Here is an 18,492-nt window from a genome sequence, read left to right on the forward strand (position 1 = left end):
TTTCCTTAACAACACCCATAATAAATGATTAAAAACCAGAAATTTCCTTAAAATGTATTAAAAAAACCATTAATTCATCAAAAAACCCCATAATAATTGATTTAAATCCATCAAATAAATTAAATTTAACATTTTTCCTTAACAACCCCCCAATAATAACCGATTTAAAACCATCAAATACATTAAATAGAACATTTTTCCTTAACAACCCCCAATAATAAACGATTTAAAACCAGAAATTTCCTTAAAATGTATTAAAAAAACCATTAATTCATCAAAAAAAACCCATAATAATTGATTTAAATCTTTGAAATAAATTAAATTTAACATTTTTCCTTAACAACCCCCCATAATAACCGATTTAAAACCATCAAATACATTAAATTTAACATTTTTCCTTAACAACCCCCAATAATAAACGATTTAAAACCATCAAATACATTAAATTTAACATTTTTCCTTAACAAACCCCCATAATAAATGATTAAAAAACCAGAAATTTCCTTAAAATGTATTAAAAAAACCATTAATTCATCAAAAAAAACCCATAATAATTGATTTAAATCCTTCAATTAAATTAAATTTAACATTTTTCCTTAACAACCCCCCATAATAAATGATTAAAAACCAGAAATTTCCTTAAAATGTATTAAAAAAACCATTAATTCATCAAAAAACCCCATAATAATTGATTTAAATCCATCAAATAAATTAAATTTAACATTTTTCCTTAACAAACCCCCATAATAAATGATTAAAAACCAGAAATTTCCTTAAAATTTATTAAAAAACCATTAATTCATCAAAAAACCCCATAATAATTGATTTAAATCCATCAAATAAATTAAATTTAACATTTTTCCTTAACAACCCCCACAATAAATGATTAAAAACCAGAAATTTCCTTAAAATGTATTAAAAAAACCACTAATTCATCAAAAAAAACCATAATAATTGATTTAAATCCATCAATTAAATTAAATTTAACATTTTTCCTTAACAACCCCCCATAATAAATGATTAAAAACCAGAAATTTCCTTAAAATATATTAAAAAAACCTTTAATTCATCAAAAAACTTCATAATAATTGATTAATATCCATCAAATAAATTAAATTTAACATTTTTCCTTAACAACCCCCAATAATAACCGATTTAAAACCATCAAATACATTAAATTTAACATTTTTCCTTAACAAACCTCCATAATAAATGATTAAAAACCAGAAATTTCCTTAAAATATATTAAAAAAACCTTTAATTCATCAAAAAACTTCATAATAATTGATTAATATCCATCAAGTAAATTAAATTTAACATTTTTCCTTAACAACCCCCAATAATAACCGATTTAAAACCATCAAATACATTAAATTTAACATTTTTCCTTAACAACCCCCAATAATAAACGATTTAAAACCAGAAATTTCCTTAAAATGTATTAAAAAAACCATTAATTCATCAAAAAAAACCCATAATAATTGATTTAAATCCATCAAATAAATTAAATTTAACATTTTTCCTTAAAAACCCCCAATAATAACCGATTTAAAACCATCAAATACATTAAATTTAACATTTTTCCTTAACAACCCCCAATAATAAACGATTTAAAACCATCAAATACATTAAATTTAACATTTTTCCTTAAACCCCCATAATAAATTATTAAAAACCAGAAATTTCCTTAAAATGTATAAAAAAAACCATTAATTCATCAAAAAACCCCATAATAATTGATTTAAATCCATCAAATAAATTAAATTTAACATTTTTCCTTAACAACCCCCATAATAAATGATTAAAAACCAGAAATTTCCTTAAAATGTATTAAAAAAACCATTAATTCATCAAAAAACCCCATAATAATTGATTTAAATCCATCAAATAAATTAAATTTAACATTTTTCCTTAACAACCCCCAATAATAACCGATTTAAAACCATCAAATACATTAAATAGAACATTTTTCCTTAACAACCCCCAATAATAAACGATTTAAAAACCAGAAATTTCCTTAAAATGTATTAAAAAAACCATTAATTCATCAAAAAAACCCATAATAATTGATTTAAATCTTTGAAATAAATTAAATTTAACATTTTTCCTTAACAACCCCCCATAATATATGATTAAAAACCAGAAATTTCCTTAAAATTTATTAAAAAAACCATTAATTCATCAAAAAACCCCATAATAATTGATTTATATCCATCAAATAAATTAAATTTAACATTTTTCCTTAAAAACCCCCAATAATAACCGATTTAAAACCATCAAATACATTAAATTTAACATTTTTCCTTAACAACCCCCAATAATAAACGATTTTAAAACCATCAAATACATTAAATTTAACATTTTTCCTTAACAAACCCCCATAATAAATGATTAAAAACCAGAAATTTCCTTAAAATGTATTAAAAAAACCATTAATTCATCAAAAAAACCCATAATAATTGATTTTAAATCCTTCAATTAAATTAAATTTAACATTTTTCCTTAACAACCCCCCATAATAAATGATTAAAAACCAGAAATTTCCTTAAAATGTATTAAAAAAACCATTAATTCATCAAAAAACCCCATAATAATTGATTTAAATCCATCAAATAAATTAAATTTAACATTTTTTCCTTAACAAACCCCCATAATAAATGATTAAAAACCAGAAATTTCCTTAAAATTTATTAAAAAAAACCATTAATTCATCAAAAAACCCCATAATAATTGATTTAAATCCATCAAATAAATTAAATTTAACATTTTTCCTTAACAACCCCCAATAATAAACGATTTAAAACCAGAAATTTCCTTAAAATGTATTAAAAAAACCATTAATTCATCAAAAAAACCCATAATAATTGATTTTAATCCATCAATTAAATTAAATTTAACATTTTTCCTTAACAACCCCCCATAATAAATGATTAAAAACCAGAAATTTCCTTAAAATTTATTAAAAAAACCATTAATTCATCAAAAAACCCCATAATAATTGATTTAAATCCATCAAATAAATTAAATTTAACATTTTTCCTTAACAAACCCCCATAATAAATTATTAAAAACCAGAAATTTCCTTAAAATGTATTAAAAAAACCATTAATTCATCAAAAAAACCCCATAATAATTGATTTAAATCCATCAAATAAATTAAATTTAACATTTTTCCTTAACAACCCCCACAATAAATGATTAAAAACCAGAAATTTCCTTAAAATGTATTAAAAAAACCATTAATTCATCAAAAAACCCCATAATAATTGATTTAAATCCATCAAATAAATTAAATTTAACATTTTTCCTTAACAACCCCCAATAATAAACGATTTAAAACCAGAAATTTCCTTAAAATGTATTAAAAAAACCATTAATTCATCAAAAAAACCCATAATAATTGATTTAAATCCATCAATTAAATTAAATTTAACATTTTTCCTTAACAACCCCCCATATAAATGATTAAAAACCAGAAATTTCCTTAAAATATATTAAAAAAACCTTTAATTCATCAAAAAACTTCATAATAATTGATTAATATCCATCAAATAAATTAAATTTAACATTTTTCCTTAACAACCCCCAATAATAACCGATTTAAAACCATCAAATACATTAAATTTAACATTTTTCCTTAACAAACCTCCATAATAAATGATTAAAAACCAGAAATTTCCTTAAAATATATTAAAAAAACCTTTAATTCATCAAAAAACTTCATAATAATTGATTAATATCCATCAAGTAAATTAAATTTAACATTTTTCCTTAACAACCCCCAATAATAACCGATTTAAAACCATCAAATACATTAAATTTAACATTTTTCCTTAACAACCCCCAATAATAAACGATTTAAAACCAGAAATTTCCTTAAAATGTATTAAAAAAACCATTAATTCATCAAAAAAACCCATAATAATTGATTTAAATCTTTGAAATAACTTAAATTTAACATTTTTCCTTAACAACCCCCCATAATATATGATTAAAAACCAGAAATTTCCTTAAAATTTATTAAAAAAACCATTAATTCATCAAAAAACCCCATAATAATTGATTTATATCCATCAAATAAATTAAATTTAACATTTTTCCTTAAAAAACCCCCAATAATAACCGATTTAAAACCATCAAATACATTAAATTTAACATTTTTCCTTAACAACCCCCAATAATAAACGATTTAAAACCATCAAATACATTAAATTTAACATTTTTCCTTAACAAACCCCCATATTAAATGATTAAAAACCAGAAATTTCCTTAAAATGTATTAAAAAAACCATTAATTCATCAAAAAAACCCATAATAATTGATTTAAATCCTTCAATTAAATTAAATTTAACATTTTTCCTTAACAACCCCCCATAATAAATGATTAAAAACCAGAAATTTCCTTAAAATGTATTAAAAAAACCATTAATTCATCAAAAAACCCCATAATAATTGATTTAAATCCATCAAATAAATTAAATTTAACATTTTTCCTTAACAAACCCCCATAATAAATGATTAAAAACCAGAAATTTCCTTAAAATTTATTAAAAAAACCATTAATTCATCAAAAAACCCCATAATAATTGATTTAAATCCATCAAATAAATTAAATTTAACATTTTTCCTTAACAACCCCCAATAATAAACGATTTAAAACCAGAAATTTCCTTAAAATGTATTAAAAAAACCATTAATTCATCAAAAAAACCCATAATAATTGATTTAAATCCATCAATTAAATTAAATTTAACATTTTTCCTTAACAACCCCCCATAATAAATGATTAAAAACCAGAAATTTCCTTAAAATTTATTAAAAAAACCATTAATTCATCAAAAAACCCCATAATAATTGATTTAAATCCATCAAATAAATTAAATTTAACATTTTTCCTTAACAAACCCCCATAATAAATTATTAAAAACCAGAAATTTCCTTATAATGTATTAAAAAAACCATTAATTCATCAAAAAAACCCCATAATAATTGATTTAAATCCATCAAATAAATTAAATTTAACATTTTTCCTTAAAAACCCCCAATAATAACCGATTTAAAACCATCAAATACATTAAATTTAACATTTTTCCTTAACAACCCCCAATAATAAACGATTTTAAAACCATCAAATACATTAAATTTAACATTTTTCCTTAACAAAACCCCCATAATAAATGATTAAAAACCAGAAATTTCCTTAAAATGTATTAAAAAAACCATTAATTTTCATCAAAAAAACCCATAATAATTGATTTAAATCCTTCAATTAAATTAAATTTAACATTTTTCCTTAACAAACCCCCATAATAAATGATTAAAAACCAGAAATTTCCTTAAAATTTATTAAAAAAAACCATTAATTCATCAAAAAACCCCATAATAATTGATTTAATCCATCAAATAAATTAAATTTAACATTTTTTCCTTAACAACCCCCAATAATAAACGATTTAAAACCAGAAATTTCCTTAAAATGTATTAAAAAAACCATTAATCCATCAAAAAACCCCATAATAATTGATTTAAATCCATCAAATAAATTAAATTTAACATTTTTCCTTAACAAACCCCATAATAAATGATTAAAAACCAGAAATTTCCTTAAAATTTATTAAAAAAACCATTAATTCATCAAAAAACCCCATAATAATTGATTTAAATCCATCAAATAAATTAAATTTAACATTTTTCCTTAACAACCCCCAATAATAAACGATTTAAAACCAGAAATTTCCTTAAAATGTATTAAAAAAACCATTAATTCATCAAAAAAACCCATAATAATTGATTTTAATCCATCAATTAAATTAAATTTAACATTTTTCCTTAACAACCCCCCATAATAAATGATTAAAAACCAGAAATTTCCTTAAAATTTATTAAAAAAACCATTAATTCATCAAAAAACCCCATAATAATTGATTTAAATCCATCAAATAAATTAAATTTAACATTTTTCCTTAACAAACCCCCATAATAAATTATTAAAAACCAGAAATTTCCTTAAAATGTATTAAAAAAACCATTAATTCATCAAAAAACCCCATAATAATTGATTTAAATCCATCAAATAAATTAAATTTAACATTTTTCCTTAACAACCCCCCACAATAAATGATTAAAAACCAGAAATTTCCTTAAAATGTATTAAAAAAACCATTAATTCATCAAAAAAACCCCATAATAATTGATTTAAATCCATCAAATAAATTAAATTTAACATTTTTCCTTAACAACCCCCAATAATAAACGATTTAAAACCAGAAATTTCCTTAAAATGTATTAAAAAAACCATTAATTCATCAAAAAAACCCATAATAATTGATTTAAATCCATCAATTAAATTAAATTTAACATTTTTCCTTAACAACCCCCCATAATAAATGATTAAAAACCAGAAATTTCCTTAAAATATATTAAAAAAAACCTTTAATTCATCAAAAAACTTCATAATAATTGATTAATATCCATCAAATAAATTAAATTTAACATTTTTCCTTAACAACCCCCAATAATAACCGATTTAAAACCATCAAATACATTAAATTTAACAATTTTCCTTAACAAACCTCCATAATAAATGATTAAAAACCAGAAATTTCCTTAAAATATATTAAAAAAACCTTTAATTCATCAAAAAACTTCATAATAATTGATTAATATCCATCAAGTAAATTAAATTTAACATTTTTCCTTAACAACCCCCAATAATAACCGATTTAAAACCATCAAATACATTAAATCATTTTTCTTTAACAACCCCCAATAATAAACGATTTAAAACCAGAAATTTCCTTAAAATGTATTAAAAAAACCATTAATTCATCAAAAAAAACCCATAATAATTGATTTAAATCCATCAAATAAATTAAATTTAACATTTTTCCTTAACAACCCCCAATAATAACCGATTTAAAAACCATCAAATACATTAAATAGAACATTTTTCCTTAACAACCCCCAATAATAAACGATTTAAAACCAGAAATTTCCTTAAAATGTATTAAAAAAAACCATTAATTCATCAAAAAAAACCCATAATAATTGATTTAAATCTTTGAAATAACTTAAATTTAACATTTTTCCTTAACAACCCCCCATAATATATGATTAAAAACCAGAAATTTCCTTAAAATTTATTAAAAAAACCATTAATTCATCAAAAAACCCCATAATAATTGATTTATATCCATCAAATAAATTAAATTTAACATTTTTCCTTAAAAACCCCCCAATAATAACCGATTTAAAAACCATCAAATACATTAAATTTAACATTTTTCCTTAACAACCCCCAATAATAAACGATTTAAAACCATCAAATACATTAAATTTAACATTTTTCCTTAACAAACCCCCATAATAAATGATTAAAAACCAGAAATTTCCTTAAAATGTATTAAAAAAAACCATTAATTCATCAAAAAAAACCCATAATAATTGATTTAAATCCTTCAATTAAATTAAATTTAACATTTTTCCTTAACAACCCCCCATAATAAATGATTAAAAACCAGAAATTTCCTTAAAATGTATTAAAAAAACCATTAATTCATCAAAAAACCCCATAATAATTGATTTAAATCCATCAAATAAATTAAATTTAACATTTTTCCTTAACAAACCCCCATAATAAATGATTAAAAACCAGAAATTTCCTTAAAATTTATTAAAAAAACCATTAATTCATCAAAAAACCCCATAATAATTGATTTAAATCCATCAATTAAATTAAATTTAACATTTTTCCTTAACAACCCCCCCATAATAAATGATTAAAAACCAGAAATTTCCTTAAAATGTATTAAAAAAAACCATTAATTCATCAAAAAAAACCCATAATAATTGATTTAAATCCTTCAATTAAATTAAATTTAACATTTTTCCTTAACAACCCCCCATAATAAATGATTAAAAAACCAGAAATTTCCTTAAAATGTATTAAAAAAACCATTAATTCATCAAAAAAACCCCATAATAATTGATTTAAATCCATCAAATAAATTAAATTTAACATTTTTCCTTAACAAACCCCCATAATAAATGATTAAAAACCAGAAATTTCCTTAAAATTTATTAAAAAAACCATTAATTCATCAAAAAAACCCCATAATAATTGATTTAAATCCATCAAATAAATTAAATTTAACATTTTTCCTTAACAACCCCCAATAATAAACGATTTAAAACCAGAAATTTCCTTAAAATGTATTAAAAAAACCATTAATTCATCAAAAAAAACCCATAATAATTGATTTAAATCCATCAATTAAATTAAATTTAACATTTTTCCTTAACAACCCCCCATAATAAATGATTAAAAACCAGAAATTTCCTTAAAATATATTAAAAAAAACCTTTAATTCATCAAAAAACTTCATAATAATTGATTAATATCCATCAAATAAATTAAATTTAACATTTTTCCTTAACAACCCCCAATAATAACCGATTTAAAACCATCAAATACATTAAATTTAACATTTTTCCTTAACAAACCTCCATAATAAATGATTAAAAACCAGAAATTTCCTTAAAATATATTAAAAAAACCTTTAATTCATCAAAAAACTTCATAATAAATGATTAATATCCATCAAGTAAATTAAATTTAACATTTTTCCTTAACAACCCCCAATAATAACCGATTTAAAACCATCAAATACATTAAATTTAACATTTTTCTTTAACAACCCCCAATAATAAACGATTTAAAACCAGAAATTTCCTTAAAATGTATTAAAAAAAACCATTAATTCATCAAAAAAACCCATAATAATTGATTTAAATCCATCAAATAAATTAAATTTAACATTTTTCCTTAACAACCCCCAATAATAACCGATTTAAAACCATCAAATACATTAAATAGAACATTTTTCCTTAACAACCCCCAATAATAAACGATTTAAAACCAGAAATTTCCTTAAAATGTATTAAAAAAAACCATTAATTCATCAAAAAAAACCCATAATAATTGATTTAAATCTTTGAAATAACTTAAATTTAACATTTTTCCTTAACAACCCCCCATAATATATGATTAAAAACCAGAAATTTCCTTAAAATTTATTAAAAAAACCATTAATTCATCAAAAAACCCCATAATAATTGATTTATATCCATCAAATAAATTAAATTTAACATTTTTCCTTAAAAACCCCCAATAATAACCGATTTAAAACCATCAAATACATTAAATTTAACATTTTTCCTTAACAACCCCCAATAATAAACGATTTAAAACCATCAAATACATTAAATTTAACATTTTTCCTTAACAAACCCCCATAATAAATGATTAAAAACCAGAAATTTCCTTAAAATGTATTAAAAAAACCATTAATTCATCAAAAAAAACCCATAATAATTGATTTAAATCCTTCAATTAAATTAAATTTAACATTTTTCCTTAACAACCCCCCATAATAAATGATTAAAAACCAGAAATTTCCTTAAAATGTATTAAAAAAACCATTAATTCATCAAAAAACCCCATAATAATTGATTTAAATCCATCAAATAAATTAAATTTAACATTTTTCCTTAACAAACCCCCATAATAAATGATTAAAAACCAGAAATTTCCTTAAAATTTATTAAAAAAACCATTAATTCATCAAAAAACCCCATAATAATTGATTTAAATCCATCAATTAAATTAAATTTAACATTTTTCCTTAACAACCCCCCATAATAAATGATTAAAAACCAGAAATTTCCTTAAAATGTATTAAAAAAAACCATTAATTCATCAAAAAAAACCCATAATAATTGATTTAAATCCTTCAATTAAATTAAATTTAACATTTTTCCTTAACAACCCCCCATAATAAATGATTAAAAACCAGAAATTTCCTTAAAATGTATTAAAAAAAACCATTAATTCATCAAAAAACCCCATAATAATTGATTTAAATCCATCAAATAAATTAAATTTAACATTTTTCCTTAACAAACCCCCATAATAAATGATTAAAAACCAGAAATTTCCTTAAAATTTATTAAAAAAACCATTAATTCATCAAAAAAACCCCATAATAATTGATTTAAATCCATCAAATAAATTAAATTTAACATTTTTCCTTAACAACCCCCAATAATAAACGATTTAAAACCAGAAATTTCCTTAAAATGTATTAAAAAAACCATTAATTCATCAAAAAAAACCCATAATAATTGATTTAAATCCATCAATTAAATTAAATTTAACATTTTTCCTTAACAACCCCCCATAATAAATGATTAAAAACCAGAAATTTCCTTAAAATTTATTAAAAAAACCATTAATTCATCAAAAAAACCCCATAATAATTGATTTAAATCCATCAAATAAATTAAATTTAACATTTTTCCTTAAAAACCCCCAATAATAACCGATTTAAAACCATCAAATACATTAAATTTAACATTTTTCCTTAACAACCCCCAATAATAAACGATTTAAAACCATCAAATACATTAAATTTAACATTTTTCCTTAACAAACCCCCATAATAAATGATTAAAAACCAGAAATTTCCTTAAAATGTATTAAAAAAAACCATTAATTCATCAAAAAAACCCATAATAATTGATTTAAATCCTTCAATTAAATTAAATTTAACATTTTTCCTTAACAACCCCCCATAATAAATGATTAAAAACCAGAAATTTCCTTAAAATGTATTAAAAAAAACCATTAATTCATCAAAAAAACCCCATAATAATTGATTTAAATCCATCAAATAAATTAAATTTAACATTTTTCCTTAACAAACCCCCATAATAAATGATTAAAAACCAGAAATTTCCTTAAAATTTATTAAAAAAAACCATTAATTCATCAAAAAACCCCATAATAATTGATTTAAATCCATCAATTAAATTAAATTTAACATTTTTCCTTAACAACCCCCCATAATAAATGATTAAAAACCAGAAATTTCCTTAAAATGTATTAAAAAAACCATTAATTCATCAAAAAAACCCATAATAATTGATTTAAATCCTTCAATTAAATTAAATTTAACATTTTTCCTTAACAACCCCCCATAATAAATGATTAAAAACCAGAAATTTCCTTAAAATGTATTAAAAAAAACCATTAATTCATCAAAAAACCCCATAATAATTGATTTAAATCCATCAAATAAATTAAATTTAACATTTTTCCTTAACAAACCCCCATCATAAATGATTAAAAACCAGAAATTTCCTTAATATGTTTTAAAAAAAACCATTAATTCATCAAAAAAACCCATAATAATTGATTTAAATCCATCAAATAAATTAAATTTAACATTTTTCCTTAACAACCCCCAATAATAACCGATTTAAAACCAGAAATTTCCTTAAAATGTATTAAAAAAACCATTAATTCATCAAAAAAAACCCATAATAATTGATTTAAATCCATCAATTAAATTAAATTTAACATTTTTCCTTAACAACCCCCCATAATAAATGATTAAAAACCAGAAATTTCCTTAAAATATATTAAAAAAACCTTTAATTCATCAAAAAACTTCATAATAATTGATTAATATCCATCAAATAAATTAAATTTAACATTTTTCCTTAACAACCCCCAATAATAACCGATTTAAAACCATCAAATACATTAAATTTAACATTTTTCCTTAACAAACCTCCATAATAAATGATTAAAAACCAGAAATTTCCTTAAAATATATTAAAAAAACCTTTAATTCATCAAAAAACTTCATAATAATTGATTAATATCCATCAAGTAAATTAAATTTAACATTTTTCCTTAACAACCCCCAATAATAACCGATTTAAAACCATCAAATACATTAAATTTAACATTTTTCCTTAACAACCCCCAATAATAAACGATTTAAAACCAGAAATTTCCTTAAAATGTATTAAAAAAAACCATTAATTCATCAAAAAAACCCATAATAATTGATTTAAATCCATCAATTAAATTAAATTTAACATTTTTCCTTAACAACCCCCCATAATAAATTATTAAAACCAGAAATTTCCTTAAAATGTATTAAAAAAAACCATTAATTCATCAAAAAAACCCATAATAATTGATTTAAATCCATCAAATACATTAAATTTAACATTTTTCCTTAACAAACCCCCATCATAAATGATTAAAAACCAGAAATTTCCTTAATATGTTTTAAAAAAACCATTAATTCATCAAAAAAACCCATAATAATTGATTTAAATCCATCAAATAAATTAAATTTAACATTTTTCCTTAACAACCCCCAATAATAACCGATTTAAAACCATCAAATACATTAAATTTAACATTTTTCCTTAACAAACCTCCATAATAAATGATTAAAAACCAGAAATTTCCTTAAAATATATTAAAAAAACCTTTAATTCATCAAAAAACTTCATAATAATTGATTAATATCCATCAAGTAAATTAAATTTAACATTTTGCCTTAACAACCCCCAATAATAACCGATTTAAAACCATCAAATACATTAAATTTAACATTTTTCCTTAACAACCCCCAATAATAAACGATTTAAAAACCAGAAATTTCCTTAAAATGTATTAAAAAAAACCATTAATTCATCAAAAAAACCCATAATAATTGATTTAAATCCATCAAATAAATTAAATTTAACATTTTTCCTTAACAACCCCCAATAATAAACGATTTAAAACCAGAAATTTCCTTAATATGTATTAAAAAAAACCATTAATTCATCAAAAAAAACCCATAATAATTGATTTAAATCCATCAAATAAATTAAATTTAACATTTTTCCTTAACAATCCCCAATAATAAACGATTTAAAACCAGAAATTTCCTTAAAATGTATTAAAAAAACCATTAATTCATCAAAAAAACCCCATAATAATTGATTTAAATCCATCAAATAAATTAAATTTAACATTTTTCCTTAACAACCCCCATAATAAATGATTAAAAACCAGAAATTTCCTTAAAATGTATTAAAAAAAACCATTAATTCATCAAAAAACCCCATAATAATTGATTTATATCCATCAAATAAATTAAATTTAACGTTTTTCCTTAACAACCCCCAATAAAAAACTATTAAAAACCATCAAATACATTAAATTTAACATTTTTCCTTAACAAACCCCCATAATAAATGATTAAAAACCAGAAATTTCCTTAAAATATATTAAAAAAACCTTTAATTCATCAAAAAACTTCATAATAATTGATTAATATCCATCAAATAAATTAAATTTAACATTTTTCCTTAACAACCCCCAATAATAACCGATTTAAAACCATCAAATACATTAAATTTAACATTTTTCCTTAACAAACCTCCATAATAAATGATTAAAAACCAGAAATTTCCTTAAAATATATTAAAAAAACCTTTAATTCATCAAAAAACTTCATAATATTTGATTAATATCCATCAAGTAAATTAAATTTAACATTTTTTCCATAACAACCCCCAATAATAACCGATTTAAAACCATCAAATACATTAAATTTAACATTTTTCCTTAACAACCCCCAATAATAAACGATTTAAAACCAGAAATTTCCTTAAAATGTATTAAAAAAACCATTAATTCATCAAAAAAACCCATAATAATTGATTTAAATCCATCAATTAAATTAAATTTAACATTTTTCCTTAACAACCCCCCATAATAAATTATTAAAACCAGAAATTTCCTTAAAATGTATTAAAAAAACCATTAATTCATCAAAAAAAACCCATAATAATTGATTTAAATCCATCAAATACATTAAATTTAACATTTTTCCTTAACAACCCCCAATAATAACCGATTTAAAACCATCAAATACATTAAATTTAACATTTTTCCTTAACAAACCTCCATAATAAATGATTAAAAACCAGAAATTTCCTTAAAATATATTAAAAAAAACCTTTAATTCATCAAAAAACTTCATAATAATTGATTAATATCCATCAAGTAAATTAAATTTAACATTTTTCCTTAACAACCCCCAATAATAACCGATTTAAAACCATCAAATACATTAAATTTAACATTTTTCCTTAACAACCCCCAATAATAAACGATTTTAAACCAGAAATTTCCTTAAAATGTATTAAAAAAAACCATTAATTCATCAAAAAAACCCATAATAATTGATTTAAATCCATCAAATAAATTAAATTTAACATTTTTCCTTAACAACCCCCCAATAATAAACGATTTAAAACCAGAAATTTCCTTAATATGTATTAAAAAAACCATTAATTCATCAAAAAACCCCATAATAATTGATTTAAATCCATCAAATAAATTAAATTTAACATTTTTCCTTAACAACCCCCATAATAAATGATTAAAAACCAGAAATTTCCTTAAAATGTATTAAAAAAACCATTAATTCATCAAAAAAACCCCATAATAATTGATTTATATCCATCAAATAAATTAAATTTAACGTTTTTCCTTAACAACCCCCAATAAAAAACTATTAAAAACAATCAAATACATTAAATTTAACATTTTTCCTTAACAAACCCCCATAATAAATGATTAAAAAACCAGAAATTTCCTTAAAATATATTAAAAAAAACCTTTAATTCATCAAAAAAACTTCATAATAATTGATTAATATCCATCAAATAAATTAAATTTAACATTTTTCCTTAACAACCCCCAATAATAACCGATTTAAAACCATCAAATACATTAAATAGAACATTTTTCCTTAACAACCCCCAATAATAAACGATTTAAAACCAGAAATTTCCTTAAAATGTATTAAAAAAACCATTAATTCATCAAAAAAAACCCATAATAATTGATTTAAATCCATCAATTAAATTAAATTTAACATTTTTCCTTAACAAACCCCCATAATAAATGATTAAAAACCAGAAATTTCCTTAAAATTTATTAAAAAAACCATTAATTCATCAAAAAACCCCATAATAATTGATTTAAATCCATCAAATAAATTAAATTTAACATTTTTCCTTAACAACCCCCAATAATAAACGATTTAAAACCAGAAATTTCCTTAAAATGTATTAAAAAAAACCATTAATTCATCAAAAAAACCCATAATAATTGATTTAAATCCATCAATTAAATTAAATTTAACATTTTTCCTTAACAACCCCCCATAATAAATGATTAAAAACCAGAAATTTCCTTAAAATTTATTAAAAAAACCATTAATTCATCAAAAAACCCCATAATAATTGATTTAAATCCATCAAATAAATTAAATTTAACATTTTTCCTTAACAAACCCCCATAATAAATTATTAAAAACCAGAAATTTCCTTAAAATGTATTAAAAAAACCATTAATTCATCAAAAAAAACCCATAATAATTGATTTAAATCCATCAAATAAATTAAATTTAACATTTTTCCTTAACAACCCCCAATAATAACCGATTTAAAACCATCAAATACATTAAATTTAACATTTTTTCCTTAACAAACCTCCATAATAAATGATTAAAAACCAGAAATTTCCTTAAAATATATTAAAAAAACCTTTAATTCATCAAAAAACTTCATAATAATTGATTAATATCCATCAAGTAAATTAAATTTAACATTTTTCCTTAACAACCCCCAATAATAACCGATTTAAAACCATCAAATACATTAAATTTAACATTTTTCCTTAACAACCCCCAATAATAAACGATTTAAAACCAGAAATTTCCTTAAAATGTATTAAAAAAACCATTAATTCATCAAAAAAAACCCATAATAATTGATTTAAATCCATCAATTAAATTAAATTTAACATTTTTCCTTAACAACCCCCCATAATAAATTATTAAAACCAGAAATTTCCTTAAAATGTATTAAAAAAACCATTAATTCATCAAAAAAACCCATAATAATTGATTTAAATTCATCAAATACATTAAATTTAACATTTTTCCTTAACAAACCCCCATCATAAATGATTAAAAACCAGAAATTTCCTTAATATGTATTAAAAAAAACCATTAATTCATCAAAAAAAACCCATAATAATTGATTTAAATCCATCAAATAAATTAAATTTAACATTTTTCCTTAACAACCCCCATAATAAATGATTAAAAACCAGAAATTTCCTTAAAATGTATTAAAAAAAACCATTAATTCATCAAAAAACCCCATAATAATTGATTTATATCCATCAAATAAATTAAATTTAACGTTTTTCCTTAACAACCCCCAATAAAAAACTATTTAAAACCATCAATTAAATTAAATTTAACATTTTTCCTTAACAAACCCCCATAATAAATGATTAAAAACCAGAAATTTCCTTAAAATTTATTAAAAAAACCATTAATTCATCAAAAAAACCCCATAATAATTGATTTAAATCCATCAAATAAATTAAATTTAACATTTTTCCTTAACAACCCCCAATAATAAACGATTTAAAACCAGAAATTTCCTTAAAATGTATTAAAAAAACCATTAATTCATCAAAAAAAAACCCATAATAATTGATTTAAATCCATCAATTAAATTAAATTTAACATTTTTCCTTAACAACCCCCCATAATAAATGATTAAAAACCAGAAATTTCCTTAAAATTTATTAAAAAAACCATTAATTCATCAAAAAACCCCATAATAATTGATTTAAATCCATCAAATAAATTAAATTTAACATTTTTCCTTAACAAACCCCCATAATAAATTATTAAAAACCAGAAATTTCCTTAAAATGTATTAAAAAAACCATTAATTCATCAAAAAAAACCCATAATAATTGATTTAAATCCATCAAATAAATTAAATTTAACATTTTTCCTTAACAACCCCCAATAATAACCGATTTAAAACCATCAAATACATTAAATTTAACATTTTTCCTTAACAAACCTCCATAATAAATGATTAAAAACCAGAAATTTCCTTAAAATATATTAAAAAAAACCTTTAATTCATCAAAAAACTTCATAATAATTGATTAATATCCATCAAGTAAATTAAATTTAACATTTTTCCTTAACAACCCCCAATAATAACCGATTTAAAACCATCAAATACATTAAATTTAACATTTTTCCTTAACAACCCCCAATAATAAACGATTTAAAACCAGAAATTTCCTTAAAATGTATTAAAAAAACCATTAATTCATCAAAAAAAACCCATAATAATTGATTTAAATCCATCAATTAAATTAAATTTAACATTTTTCCTTAACAACCCCCCATAATAAATTATTAAAACCAGAAATTTCCTTAAAATGTATTAAAAAAACCATTAATTCATCAAAAAAAACCCATAATAATTGATTTAAATTCATCAAATACATTAAATTTAACATTTTTCCTTAACAAACCCCCATCATAAATGATTAAAAACCAGAAATTTCCTTAATATGTATTAAAAAAACCATTAATTCATCAAAAAAACCCATAATAATTGATTTAAATCCATCAAATAAATTAAATTTAACATTTTTCCTTAACAACCCCCATAATAAATGATTAAAAACCAGAAATTTCCTTAAAATGTATTAAAAAAAACCATTAATTCATCAAAAAAACCCCATAATAATTGATTTATATCCATCAAATAAATTAAATTTAACGTTTTTCCTTAACAACCCCCAATAAAAAACTATTTAAAACCATCAAATACATTAAATTTAACATTTTTCCTTAACAAACCCCCATAATAAATGATTAAAAACCAGAAATTTCCTTAAAATATATTAAAAAAACCTTTAATTCATCAAAAAACTTCATAATAATTGATTAATATCCATCAAATAAATTAAATTTAACATTTTTCCTTAACAACCCCCAATAATAACCGATTTAAAACCATCAAATACATTAAATAGAACATTTTTCCTTAACAACCCCCAATAATAAACGATTTAAAACCAGAAATTTCCTTAAAATGTATTAAAAAAAACCATTAATTCATCAAAAAAACCCATAATAATTGATTTAAATCCATCAATTAAATTAAATTTAACATTTTTCCTTAACAAACCCCCATAATAAATGATTAAAAACCAGAAATTTCCTTAAAATTTATTAAAAAAAACCATTAATTCATCAAAAAACCCCATAATAATTAATTTAAATCCATCAAATAAATTAAATTTAACATTTTTCCTTAACAAACCCCCATAATAAATTATTAAAAACCAGAAATTTCCTTAAAATGTATTAAAAAACCATTAATTCATCAAAAAACCCCATAATAATTGATTTAAATCCATCAAATAAATTAAATTTAACATTTTTCCTTAACAACCCCCATAATAAATGATTAAAAACCAGAAATTTCCTTAAAATGTATTAAAAAAACCATTAATTCATCAAAAAACCCCATAATAATTGATTTATATCCATCAAATAAATTAAATTTATCGTTTTTCCTTAACAACCCCCAATAAAAAACTATTTAAAACCATCAAATACATTAAATTTAACATTTTTCCTTAACAAACCTCCATAATAAATGATTAAAAACCAGAAATTTCCTTAAAATATATTAAAAAAACCTTTAATTCATCAAAAAACTTCATAATAATTGATT

This window comes from Rhopalosiphum padi, unplaced genomic scaffold (genome assembly GCF_020882245.1).
Source record: "Rhopalosiphum padi isolate XX-2018 unplaced genomic scaffold, ASM2088224v1 scaffold1, whole genome shotgun sequence".
NCBI classification, from domain to species: domain Eukaryota; kingdom Metazoa; phylum Arthropoda; class Insecta; order Hemiptera; family Aphididae; genus Rhopalosiphum; species Rhopalosiphum padi.